Source organism: Eumetopias jubatus, unplaced genomic scaffold, assembly GCF_037043125.1.
Source record: "Eumetopias jubatus isolate StellerSeaLion01/CBP00866 unplaced genomic scaffold, mEumJub1_p1.0 scaffold_8, whole genome shotgun sequence".
Taxonomy (NCBI): domain Eukaryota; kingdom Metazoa; phylum Chordata; class Mammalia; order Carnivora; family Otariidae; genus Eumetopias; species Eumetopias jubatus.
Genome location: NW_028274814.1, coordinates 79,024,849 through 79,037,950, shown reverse-complemented (window position 1 = coordinate 79,037,950; position 13,102 = coordinate 79,024,849). Strand labels below are relative to the sequence as shown.

The 13,102-nt window shown below is 51.5% G+C and overlaps 1 pseudogene; it reads left to right on the top strand.

Annotated features, from left to right (window-relative positions):
- Nucleotides 1-8,262: 8,262 nt before the first annotated feature.
- Nucleotides 8,263-8,801, top strand: LOC114225781 (small ribosomal subunit protein uS11 pseudogene; annotated as a pseudogene).
- The last annotated feature ends 4,301 nt before the right edge of the window (nt 8,802-13,102 follow it).

The following is a 13,102-nucleotide window of genomic DNA, read 5'->3' as shown; positions in this document are numbered from 1 at the left end:
GAACCTGCAGTCCAGGGAGAGTAAGGCCTATTCACGTTCTGGTCTGGGCCTAGGACTGGGAGGAGGGGAGAGCAACAACCATGACTGGGCCCTACGTGTGCTGTGCATTCCTTTTGAGCCAGGGAGGAAGAAGGTGTACCTGTCAGAGCCCCGGGGGGCTGGGGTGGGGGGTGGGAGGGGGTGGAGGTTGGAGTTCAAGCTGTGGGTCCTGGTGGGCAGTGGAGCTCCCCTAGGCAAGGACTGCATTTTGTCTACGGTGACCACGACGCCATGTCTTACGAGGTCCAAGGTGCCATCAATTGTATGAGGCACCACTAATTAGTATTGCAAAAATGCTTTCTTGGTGATAGATTGTGGTAACAGTTGCACAAAAATGTGTATGTACCTAACACCACTTAACTATATAGTCATAAATGGTTAGAATGGTTTTATGTTATGTGTGTTTTGCCATAATGAAAAATAATTTTAAAAAGCCATGAAGGAAAATGACCCGAAAAATGCTTTCTTACCAATTTTGGTTTGTATCTAATGAAAGAAATCTTTCGGATTGATTTAGATATCAGTTTTTTTTTTTTAAAGTCAAAATCACTCTTTCACAATTATCGAAAAGGAAATGATTGGTGAAACAAACTGGCTAAGATAGTCCCCAAATGTCTTCACATTCGGAGTCCACATTTCTTAAATTTCTTTTTGATTCAGAGTGCTCAGGGTTTTCCTACACAGCATCACCCTCTGTGCCATCAGGAGTGTAGTGACGTACCATTTCCTACAAGAGTGTCGCGATCGTGTCCAGAATTTCTTTCCAAGCTTTAGACACTCCTTCCGTAGGCTTTGCCACACGTGTTTTCTTGCTTCACACGTGACTGGCAATCATTTGGCCCCGGTCTCAGTGATCAGACATAACACAGTTTCATCTACCTCTGGGGCTCTTTCTTTCCTAGGTCCTATAAGACACCTGGCTGTTGTTTCGTGAGAAAATAGGAGTGTGTGTCATCTGCTGGTGGCCCGAAGGAGGGGCTGAGACCCCGGAAAAGCGGAGTTAGGAGGAGGGTGTGTGTGGGGAGCCGGGCCAGCAACGATGCGCCACGAGGCAGCGCAGGGACAGAATTCAGGACTGGTGCTGTCTGCCAATTGACATAAGGTGTGTTTCCTGCTCTGAGCTGAGCTGCAAATGCCCTCCATTCTCCCCACAAGGTCAGTAAAAGTGGGTCACGCTCCACAGCCTGTGAGGCTGGGACTTCAGGGAATGAGGGAAAAGGGACAGGGCCAATCCATGGTCAGGTGAAGTGGGACAGAGCGAAGAGAGCAACTGTGGGCAGCAGTGGCGGGAGGGGTGGGAGACTGGGGCTCAGCCCTGTAGGAGGCATGAGAAGTATTGTAGGGTGTCAAGTCCGTACAGTTTGGGGACAAAGTGTAAGCCATTGGATTTCTACGTAGGGTTACAGATAAAATACACAATGCCTGAGTATGTTTGAATTTCAGATAAATAACAATACATTTTTAGCCTAAGTATATTCCAAGCAATATTTAGGACATACTCACACTGAAAAGTTACCTGTTATCTATAATTGAAATTTAACTGGTTGTCCTGTATTTTTATTTGTTAAATCTGGCAACCCTATTCTATTTGAAAGCAAAAGGGGAACCCAGAGGACTGAAGACCTGGGGACAGCTGGGTTTCAAACTAAGTCTTACAAGGACTTTTGGGGTTGAGTCTCACTAGCCCCATTTTATACAGGAGGAAACTAAGGCAGAGAGAGGTTGTAAAAGTTGTCTGAGATCACAAGTCTGGTAAATAGAGGAAATAAGCTATGGATACAGGTCTGTCGGATACAGAAGTTCAGGCTTAAAGGAATGTTGAAAAAGAAAACCAAAATCGGTGGCATCACAATTCCAGACTTCCAGCTCTGTTACAAAGCTGTCATCATCAAGACAGTATGGTACTGGCACAAAAATAGAAACATAGATCAATGGAACAGAATAGGGAGCCCAGAAACGGACCCTCAACTCTATGGCCAACTAATCTTCAACAAAGTAGGAAAGAACATCTAATGGGAAAATGGTCTCTTCAACAAGTGGTGTTGGGAAAATTGGACAGCCCACATGCAGAAGAATGAAACTGGACCATTTCCTTACACCATACACAAAAGTAGACTCAAAATGGATGAAACACCTAAATGTGAGACAGGAATCCATCAAAATTCTAGAGGAGAACACAGGCAACAACCTCTATGACCTCGGCCGCAGCAACTTCTTGCTAGACATGTCTCCAAAGGCAAGGGAAGCAAGGGAAAAAATGAACTCTTTGGGACTTCATCAAGATAAAAAACTTCTGGGGCGCCTGGGTGGCTCAGTCATTAGGCATCTGCCTTTGGCTCAGGTCATGGTCCCAGGGTCCTGGGATCAAGCCCTGCATCGAGCCCTGCTTTGGGCTCCCTGCTCGGTGGGAAGCCTGCTTCTCCCTCTCCCTCTCCCACTCCCCCTGCTTGTGTTCCCTCTCTCGCTGTGTCTCCCTGTCAAATAAATAAATAAAATCTTAACAACAAAAAAAGAAAAGATAAAAAGCTTCTGGACAGTAAAGGAAACAGTCGACAAAACCAAAAGACAACCGACAGAATGGGAGAAGGTATTTGCAAATGTCTTATTAGATAAAGGGCTAGTATCCAAAATCTATAAAGAAGTTATCAAACTCAACACCTGAAGAACAAGTAATCCAATCAGGAAATGGGCAGAAGACATGAACAGACATTTCTCCAAAGAAGACATCCAAATGGCCAACAGACATATGAAAAAATGCTCCACATCACTCAGCATCAGGGAAATACAAATCAAAACCACAATGAGATACCACCTCACACCAGTCAGAATGGCTGAAATTAACAAGTCGGGAAAGGACAGATGTTGGCGAAGATGCAGAGAAAGGGAAACCCTCCTACACTGTTGGTGGCAATGCAAGCTGGTGCAGCCACCCTGGAAAACAGTGTGGAGGTTCCTCATAAAGTTGAAAATAGAGCTACCCTATGACTCAGCAACTGCACTATTAGGGAATTACCCCAAAGATACAAATGTAGTGATCCGAAGGGACACCTGCACTCCAATGTTTATAGTAGCAATGTCCACAATAGCCAAACTATAGAAAGAGCCCAGATGTCCATCAACAGATGAATGGATAAAGAAGATGTGGTCCATATATACAATGGAATACTACTTAGCCATAAAAAAAATGCAATCTTGATATTTGCAATGACGTGGATGGAAATAGAGGGCATTATGCTAAGCGAAATAAGTCAATCAGAGAAAGACAATTATCATATAATCTTGCTGATATGTGGATTTAAGAAACAAAACAGAGGATCATAGGAGAAGAGAGGAAAAAATAAAACAAGATGAAATCAGAGAGGGAGACAAACCGTAAGAGACTCTTAATCACAGGAAACAAACTGCGGGCTGCTGGAGGGGAGGGGGGTGGGGGATGAGGTAACTGGGTGATGGACGTTAAGGAGGGCATGTGATGTAATGAGCACTGGGTATTATATAAGACTGATGAATCACTGACCTCTACCCCTGAAACTAATAATACATTATATGTTCATTATTTGAATTTAATTAAAAAAAGAAGTTCAGGCTTTACCTCCATTGATGGGTTGCCTTTGTCCTCCAAACCCCACTTCAAAGGCCAGGCAGTCCTAATGGCCAGGGCCAGGGTCTAGGCAGGGACAATTGCAACTCAAGCTCTCTCCATCCCATGGGGTGGGGCCCAGGGATCTCACCTAGCTTCGCAGAGTTCCCTGCTGCCCACAAGACAAGGCAGGACCTTGAGTTTGGCACATCCTCCTTCCAAACCCATCATCTCTGGGTCCTGATAAGTGTGGTGCCCTCTGCCTGGGACACGTGTGACCAGCACTTTCTCGTGGCTAACTCTTCCCTGAACTCTGGGCCAGGGGCTCGCCAGCCTTTCTGACAGAGGCCTGCAGGAAGACACACACCTGATACCCTAGTCCACAGACATGATCTCAGTAGGTAGATGGATAACATAGATGTAGATATGGTTATAGATAGCTAAAACTTATATTTCCCCAACAATATTTCCTCATTCTGGAGGCTTTAAAATCCTATTCTATCTCACTGAAAAAGCAATTTAGGTCACAACTACTAAATTGATTTCATGACCCACTAATGGGTTACCACTCACAGTTTGAAAAATACTGCTTTTGATCCTGGCTCAAAAGTCACTTTCTCATTGGGGAAGACTTCCCGTAGCCCCAGTAACACACACTTCTAGGACCACCCCATGGTGTGCCTTGCCCTTTCGTATCACTCAGAGGCTTGTAATGATCTGCTCATGTCTGACTCCTCTCCTGGACTGTGAACTCCCAGACCGCAGGGACCCTATCTGGGTTTGCTCCCCGTTGCCCCTCCGGGGCCCAGCACAAGGCCTGGCATATTATACGTACTTGATAAATGCTCATCAAGTAAATAAATGAGCAAAACCATCAGCTATTGTCCCTCCAAGCCCCCCTGTCCCCCTTCCCTGCACCCTGTCCCACACCCTCTATGTTGCAGCCACACGGCATTCTTTAGGGACCTGATTTAGGAGAGAACTCAGAGCTTGGGTGGAAAGGGGGAGTGTGCATTTGTGCTCTGGTGGGGTCAGGAAGGGTCAGGAACAAGTTTGTCCTCATTTGAAAAGGATCAGGTGTGAGTAAGGGGCTGGGGGCAGGGAGACATTTTAATAACCCTGCCTCATGAAGTAGGGAGTTCCCAGTCGCTTGGGGGAGTCCCACAAAAGCTGAGCGAACACCGGGAAAGCTGGGGCAGCAGGAGTTGCTGCATGAGGGGGGAAGGCTGGACAAACTGCCTAATGGGGACCAATACGGCTAGCTCTGCAGACTGGAGAAGCCCAGGCTGCAAGCTAATGAAGCCTCCTAACAGGGGGCAGCTGGGAGCCATTGTGAGTACTAGCAGCAGGGAGACCAGCTGGGGCGGGGGGCTGCAGGAGGGCATACCGTTCCTCCCTTGACTGAACTCTTAGTCCCTGGCTTCATCCCCCATGACATCTGGGGGAGGCAGCCAGGCTGGAGGCCCCAAAGAGCCAAGGGTGCCTTTTTTTTTTTTTTAAGATTTTACTTATTTGAGAGAGAAAGTAAGAGGAGGGCAGGGAGGAACAGAGGGAGAAGCAGACTCCCCACTGAGCAGGGAGCCCAACGTGGGGCTCAATCCCAGGACCCTGGGATCATGACCTGGGCTGAAGGCAGACGCTTAGCTGACTGAGCCACCCAGGTGTCCCTCAAGGGTGCCTCAGTGGCCCCATGGCTCCCTGGGTTTCCACCCACCCTGGGGGGCTCCTCCCACAGGGCTCGAGGGCAGAGTGGGAAAGTATTTGCCAGATGGCCAGGAGAGCCTGTGTATTTGCCCTATAGGGAGAGAGAGGGGCTGCAAATGCCAGGGCACGCCGGGGTCATTACCAGGGAAGGGGTGGTAATGAGCTGGAAGGCTTACGGGCAGCGCCCCACCACCTTGCTCACAAAGGTCACCCAAACCTGTTTAACTCCCCACTCAGAACAGCTGCAGCTAAAGCACCCTGGCTCCCGGGTGCCCGCCTCCAGTGAGGGCTCTGTGGGCTCCGGTGACTAGGTAACTTGCAGGACCCGGTTCAGACTCTGCGCTGGGTCCCTCTCCTCCCCACCGTGCCGTTGTGTCCACCTTCCTCCTTCCCTGGCGCCTCACCCCTTTGTGTCCTTCCCAGGCCTCAGCCTCTGTCGGCCTCACACCTCTCCTTGAGGCCTGCCCTGCACGCCCATTGCGTGAAGTGCTGGGCTCACACTCCTCTCACCCAGTCATCTCAATTGTGTGGGGAAGTGGGTACCAACCCCATGTTAAGGATTAGGGTAAGGGAGGCTCGGGGACATTAAGCTGGCTACCACCTCCTCTGCCTCCACTCCATAGCCCCCTGCCTCACCTCCATGAGAGCACAGAACATGCTCCTGGCTGAGTGGCTAAGCTGAGGAAAGGAACTGTATCAAATTCATCTTTGTAGTCACCCTGCTTGGCACGTGATTGGCATATAGTAGACGCTCGAAAGAATGTTTGTAGAATAAACTGTTTACCCAAGGTCAAAATAGCTAGGAAGTAGCTCAGTCATAACTCAAACTCAGATCTTCCTGAATACCAACCCAGCCCCACACCCTTCACCCTCCTCCAGGAAGCCTTCCTTGACTTAATCAAGGGAGCCTCGTCCACCCCACTCCCCAGAATCCTGGGTGTTTGGTGCGTTCCTATCTCCCTTCCCCCCCACAGTCCCTGAAGGCAGGGTCCTGAGACGGCATCCCAGCCTGGTTCTGACCCCCCAGGTCTGCCCCCGGAACCCAAGAGGAGCTCTGTGAATGTGGGATGCCCAGGCTGGGTGGGAGGGGGGAGCCCTGGACAGGATGACCTCAGCCAAAACAACTGTGTTTCCTGCCTGTGGCCTCAGCCACCTCCTCGTGACCCCTGTTCATCCAACCAGATTTCCACCTGGTACTGGGCCTGCCAGCTTCTCACGAGAGCCAGCCCAGGCCTTGGTATTCTCCGGGGGTGGGTCCAGGTGGGGCACCTAATCCTCTGCTCATTTTGCTGCAATTCAATATTAGCCTCCAATTTTCATGCTCTGTTGCCATCCTACTCTCCTCCCTCTGGCCTCTGCTGGGGGAAGGGAGGACTGAAGACTCCCTATGGCACCTCTGAGGGCCCCCCTGGAAGTCCCTCGGGCTGACCACAGCCCCAGGCATGCTCAGCTGAGAGCTGAGCATTGACCTTGGGAGGGAGGGACTGCTGTCCCACCAAGGGAGCAAGGCCTGGGTGTCCAGCGGCCTGGGGGTGGATCCTGACTCCACCTTTTAGGCTGCCTGGCTCTGGGATCCAAAGCCGCACAGGTTCTCCCACCGTCCAGGTAAACAAATGCCAAAGTGCCTGCACATGGCGCCTGTTCGCTTCCCCAGGGGCTGAGGGCCCATGGCTCTGGGAAGTCCTTTCCTTATCTAACCACCCACCTTCTGGCTGCAGTGTTGGCCCATTCTCTCTGGTTCTAGCTGACGAATGTCCATTTTCTTAGGATTTTAGGGCACTTGAAACAGTTCATTTTATTTATTTATTCATGCAACAGTTACTGAGCACCAGCTGTGTGCCAACCACTGTTTTAGGCTTGAGATACGTCAGGGAACAAAACTGACAAAGATCCCCCACCTGGCAGGGCCGACTCTATGGGCCGGTTTCTCAGTCCAAGGGGCCGTTTATCAGATGGTCTTTCCCAGCCTGTTCTCCTCCACTTTTTTTTTTTTTTTTAAGAATTTATTTATTTATCTGAGAGAGAGAGAGAATGAGTGGGGAGAGGGGCAGAGGGAGAGGGAGAAGCAGACTCCCTGCTGAGCAAGGAGCCTGATGCGGGGCTGATCCCAGGACTCCGAGATCGTGACCTGAGCCAAAGTCAGACGCTTAACCGACTGAGCCACCCAGGCGCCCCTCTCCTCCGCGTTAAACAACATGAACGACAGGACATGAAAAGAAACTGAAAATATTGGAAAATCACAGTGTCTCAGCTGTCACCTTCGCCCCCGTCTTACTGCCAAAGCTCGAATTTAAGTCGTGTCACACGAGCGCAATGATCAGTGTGTGCTGTTCCTCCAAAAGTTCGACAGAGTTCCCACGTGACCCTGCAATTCCACTCCTAAGTGTTTATCCAAAGGAGATGAAACCAGGCATCCAAACAAGAACTTGTGCACACATGTCCATAGTAACTCCATTCACAATAGCCCAAAGGTGGGAACTACCCAGATGGCCATCTACAGATGAGTGGATAAGCAAAAATGCAGTCTATTTACACAATGGAGTATGATCCAGCCATAAAACGGAGTGAAGTACTGATACGTGCAATGACGTGGATGAACCTTTTTAGATTACTGCCGAGGGAAAGAAGCCAGACACAAAAAGCCACAAACTGGTGAGTCCACCGATGTGAAATGTCCAGAAGAGGCAAATCCATAGAGACATACAGCAGATGAGTGGTTGCCAGGGGCTGGGGGAGGAGGGGGAGGGAGAGCGACTGCTTGATGAGTATAGGGTTTCCTTGTAGGCTTAATGAAATATTCTGAAACTGGAGAGTGGTGGCAGTAACACAACACTGTGAATTTACCCAATGCTACTGAGTTGCACACTTTGAGATGGTTGAAATGGTGAAAATTTTGTGTTATGTTATTTTACAGTTAAAAAACAAAAGGGTGGCTTTTTCCGGTAGCGGAGTCTGGAGAAGACACGCAGAAATGGCACCTCGCAAGGGGAAGGAAAAGAAGGAAGAAGAGGTCATCAGCCTTGGACCTCAGGTAGCTGAAGGAGAGAATGTGTTTGGTGTCTGCCACATCTTTGCATCCTTCAATGACACTTTTGTCCATGTCACCGATCTTTCTGGCAAGGAAACCATCTGTCGCGTGACTGGTGGAATGAAGGTGAAGGCTGACCGAGATGAGTCTTCTCCCTATGCTGCCATGTTGGCTGCCCAGGTTGTAGCCCAGAGGTGCAAGGAGCTGGGCATCACTGCCCTCCACATCAAACTACGAGCCACAGGAGGAAATAGAACCAAGACCCCTGGACCTGGGGCCCAGTCAGCCCTCAGAGCCCTTGCCCGCTCAGGAATGAAGATCGGGCGGATTGAGGATGTCACCCCCATCCCCTCCGATAGCACCCGCGGGAAGGGGGGTCGCCGTGGTCGCCGTCTGTGAACAGGATTCCTCAAATTACTGTTTTCTGTTAATAAATTGGCTTTGTGTGAGCTAAAAACAACAACAACAACAACAACAACAACAACAAAAACAAAAGGGTGTGCTGTGTGGGACTTCTTGCCCCATGTATTGCTTCTACTCCCCCCCCCCCCGCCCCAGGGCCTTTGCACATGCTGGTCCTCCTACCTGGGATGCTCATCCCTCCTGTCTTCTTTTAGTTCATCCTTCAGATCTCAGTGTAACTGTGACTTCCACAGAGAGGATCAAGCCCCCTATTACATGCTTGACCACCATGCGCCACCCTGGTGGAGCACTTGTCTTGGTCATAATTATGACGTTTATATGATGAACGTCTCCCCTACTAGACTGTAAGGTTCTGGTAAGAAAGGGGAACCTGTGTGTGGTTGGCTTCCTGATGTATCCCTAGGACTTAGCCCAGTGCCTGGCATACCGTAGATGCTCAAAAAATGTTTATTGAGTGCATAGATTAATAAATGTTCCTAAGGGAAATCTAATCAAGTCATTCCCCCCAGCAGTCCCAGCTCAGATGGTTTCCCCATTACTGCCACTGCCACACTGAGCCTTCATGGCCACCACAACTCATCCAATCACCACGGACAGTCAGGATGAGGCTGCAGAAAGCAGACATGGCAAGGAGAAGGAACAGCCACACTCCCGGGTAGCTTAGGAGGTAAGACAGAGTTGGTCAATAAGGGTGGAGTGCAGGTGCAGTGCAATCACTGGTATTCGGATGAGAGAAGTCAGGTGGCAAGTGGGCCATCTGTCTGAGTTGGACTCGTGAACGCGAGTCAGTCGGGGCTGTCTCAGTTGGGCTTTCCAAGAAATGGTTGTTGAACGAATGTGTGAAAGAATAAACTAAGAACCTGCAGGTTAAGTGCTGGGCACTTAACAAGAGCACAAAGGTGGGTTCTGGGCACATTAGAGAATAGCCTCCAGGGGACTTGGTGGGTGGTGAGATGTGGGGTCGAGGGAGGGACAAGAACAGAGAGACTCCAGGGGTATAGTTGGGCCCTGCTGCCCTTCACCAAGATGGGGAGCCCTGGAGGGGGAGCAGGTTGGGAGAGAAATGATAAGATGGATCTGGATGTTGAGGTGCTTCTGGGATGGCTCGAAGAAGTTTCTGGGGGAGTTGCAGAAGCCAAAAGCAGTGGGTAGGAGCGAATGGGAGAGGAGACAGAAGGGGAGGCCAGAGGGGATTTCAGGGCTCATGGGAGGAGCTGGGGAAGAATACGCAGTTGGAGAGAGGGATGAGGGAGGGGATAACAGATGGTGCTCCATGCCCAAGGAGGGAGGAGGTGGGATCCAGCCTCCAGGCTAGGCCTTGTCAGGAGGGGGGAAATGTGTGTTTCCGAAGAAAGAAAGGCAGGGTATGGGTGGGATGTTGCAACGTGAAGGTGCGTGGCAAGAACTTGAGGGTATTGCCGTCTTAGCACTTCTGCTTTCTTTGCGAATGAAGAGGCAGGTCAGCTGCTCAGAGGGGCTGGGAAACGTGGAGGCCAGAGGGCACTGGAGAGGCTTTGAAAGAGCTACAGTGCAGAGCTGAGAGAGGACCCGTGGGGGGCCGTGGAAAGGGCCTGTTTGAGTAAGAGGCCAGGATCTCCTTGGGGGCTTGCTGCTCTCCAGCTGGCTAGGCAGCCCAAGGCATAGAAGCCGGGAAGGCAGCCGGCTCATCAGCCCAGCGGGTGCCAGGAGGGCACAGTGGGCAGCCAGGCAGGGGCTGGGGAGGGTGTGAAGGCCAGGGGGCCTCGGGGCGGGAGGAGAAGGTAGAGGCCGGGCAAGGTGGCGGTCTCGGTGAGCGGGACTCTGGGACAGGAGGCAGGAATGAGGGAGTGAGAGTCAGAAGCACAGAGGGATGTGGCCAATGAACCAAGTGTTTAAGCTTTGAGACACGTAAGCGTTTTAGGAAAGACAAGCTCTAGGCCGCGGCTATGGGAGGGACTGACTGACGTGGAGATGAGGAGGCCTTTGGGTTTGAGAAGGTTAATGGACAGAACAGAGGTGGATCTTCCCCACACAGGAAGAGAGCTGGGCTTCCAGCAGGTGGAGAGGAGGTTTAAGGACGAAGCTGAGGAAACAGGAAGGCTGGGGAGGGAGAGAGGGAAGAGAAGCAGAGAGACGAAAAAGCAGGGAAAGGCTGGATGGCTACATGGACTCAGCTCCAGATGGTGAAGCCTGGATACAGGACTTCCAGAACAATCCCCTCTGGGGGCCCCTGCTGCATGGGGGCAGCAGGCCTCTCAGGAGGGGTCAGCCACAGCTGGAGTTGTGTTTCTGAGGAACCCGGGCCCTCTTCTCTGGCCCCAGGGACACTCTCTTCATTCAGGCCTTCAGCATCTTTTACTCTGATCCCCCAAACAGCCAATGTATCTACCCCCTGACCCTACAGACTTCTCTTTCCAGGCCCCTTTATTCCCCAGAGCAACCTTGGCCCTGTAGTCTTCCCCAGAACCCTTCCCTGCCTGCACCCCATCCCCCCGACAAAATAAACTCCACCCCGTTCCACCCCCTCCCCCGCCCCCAAATCTTCTTACACCACGCAGGCTGAGCCTGGGACTACTTGTAGTTCCCTGAACAGTCTCTGTTCTCGCTCCAGGCTGTGCACACAGTACCTTCCTCCTGAAAGGCCTTCTCCGCCTCCTGGCTGGCTCCTGGCGCCATCCTTTTCTTTCCCCAAGAAGCTTTCCCGTATGATCCAAGACTGCCCCTCTTAGGTGTTCCTAGAGTGTTCTGGGCTTTCCTTATCACAGAGCCCTCACAACACTGTAATGTTTCTGCTCTGGCCTGCCTTCCCCACCATGGACGGTACAAGAGCTGGGTCTTGGGTCTCTAACACCGGGCATAGGGTCTGGCCCGGTGTAGAAGCTCAATAAAAATGTCTTGAATGAATGTACTAGTTGGTTGAATTGGGCTGGGCTGAGCTACTGGTGGTCTAATTAGTTCAAAGGAATAGTGTCTTGTTCCTCTTCCAATGGCATCCCTGGACAGTTGTTCGGGGGGTAGAAAGACAGTGTCTGGGATGGATCAGATTTACTGGGATGGCTTTTCACCATACGACTGTCAACCTCCCCGAAGGTCATATTGTCTGAATTACGTACGGGTGAGAATGGGGAGGGCTGGTGCCTACTCACTGAGAAAGCTCCCTGGGTGATGCTGACCCTTTGCACCTCCCAGCCTCCCTGAAACTGCTTCTCGAAGGCTGAGTTCTGGGCCGTCTTCAAGGTGATAACAACCATCGCTGGGGTTCAACCAACGTGTGCTGAGTTCTGAAACCGCTGCCCTTAGCCTCCACGCCATGTTGCCTTCACCACGACCACCACGGCCACTGCCCCCTAGAGAATTTCTGGTTACCTCATTCCCGTAGGGGTGACTCTTTGGGTGCTCCGTACACCCTCATCCTGCCCAGAATCCTGCATGGAGACTGTCTGAGCCAAATGACCCCCCACAACACCTCGCTCCGTTTAGCTCTGCCCCCTCCTCCTTCCAGTCACGTCTTTGCCAAGAAACTCTCTTTGACCAAATTCTACCCCTCCCAACTCCCTCGCTGCCCCCAGCTCTGGACAGATTCTGATCTCTTGTGGGTGTGGTGCTATACCCCATCAGTGAGAGCGAGTCCTGTCCTCAAGCAGGCTTCATCCCATCCTGGGGTCATGGACAGAAATGGGGGCAGGGCTGGAAAGTAGAGAGCTCTGGGGGGTGCACAAAGTGGAGTGAGGCCCCAGAGCCTGAGTCCGAGCAGCCAGGACTGGAGGAGGAGGCAGTCCCTGAAGGAAGCGGCAGGTCACAGTCCTGAAGAGTACACTGGAATTCTCTCCCCAGACTGGTGGGGGCTGCCTGGAGCTGCAGAGGGCAGTTAGCACAGTGCCCCAGGGATTCACGCTCCACCAACACCTTCAAAACAGTCCCCGGGAGCAATGTGAGTCCCGGGCCCCTGAGGACTTGTCTAGCTGTGGACACAGAGTGGGTTTGGGGGTGGAGGTCACCCTGGGAAGGAGGCCCTCCTCAGGGGAGCACGTCCCCATTCCACAACTCTGCAGTCAATTCCAGTGGGAGCTGGGCAACGCCCAGTCCCTTGGCTCATGAGAGCCGGAAGGAAAGCTGGTGAGGGCCTGTCTCATCAGTGGTTCCTGCATCCAGGGCTGCATGAAGGCTGGGATGGGGGTTCTCAAGCTCTTCACTATAATTCATCAGGTGCACCAGGCTTTGAACATTTCCCGGACATGAAGCTGCCATCAAGTAACTCAGCCATAAAGAGCCTTTGCTTTTTCCTGGAATTCCATCAAGCCGGGTTGGCACCGCTTTCTATCTGCTACAGATCTGAGTCTGCTCCATAC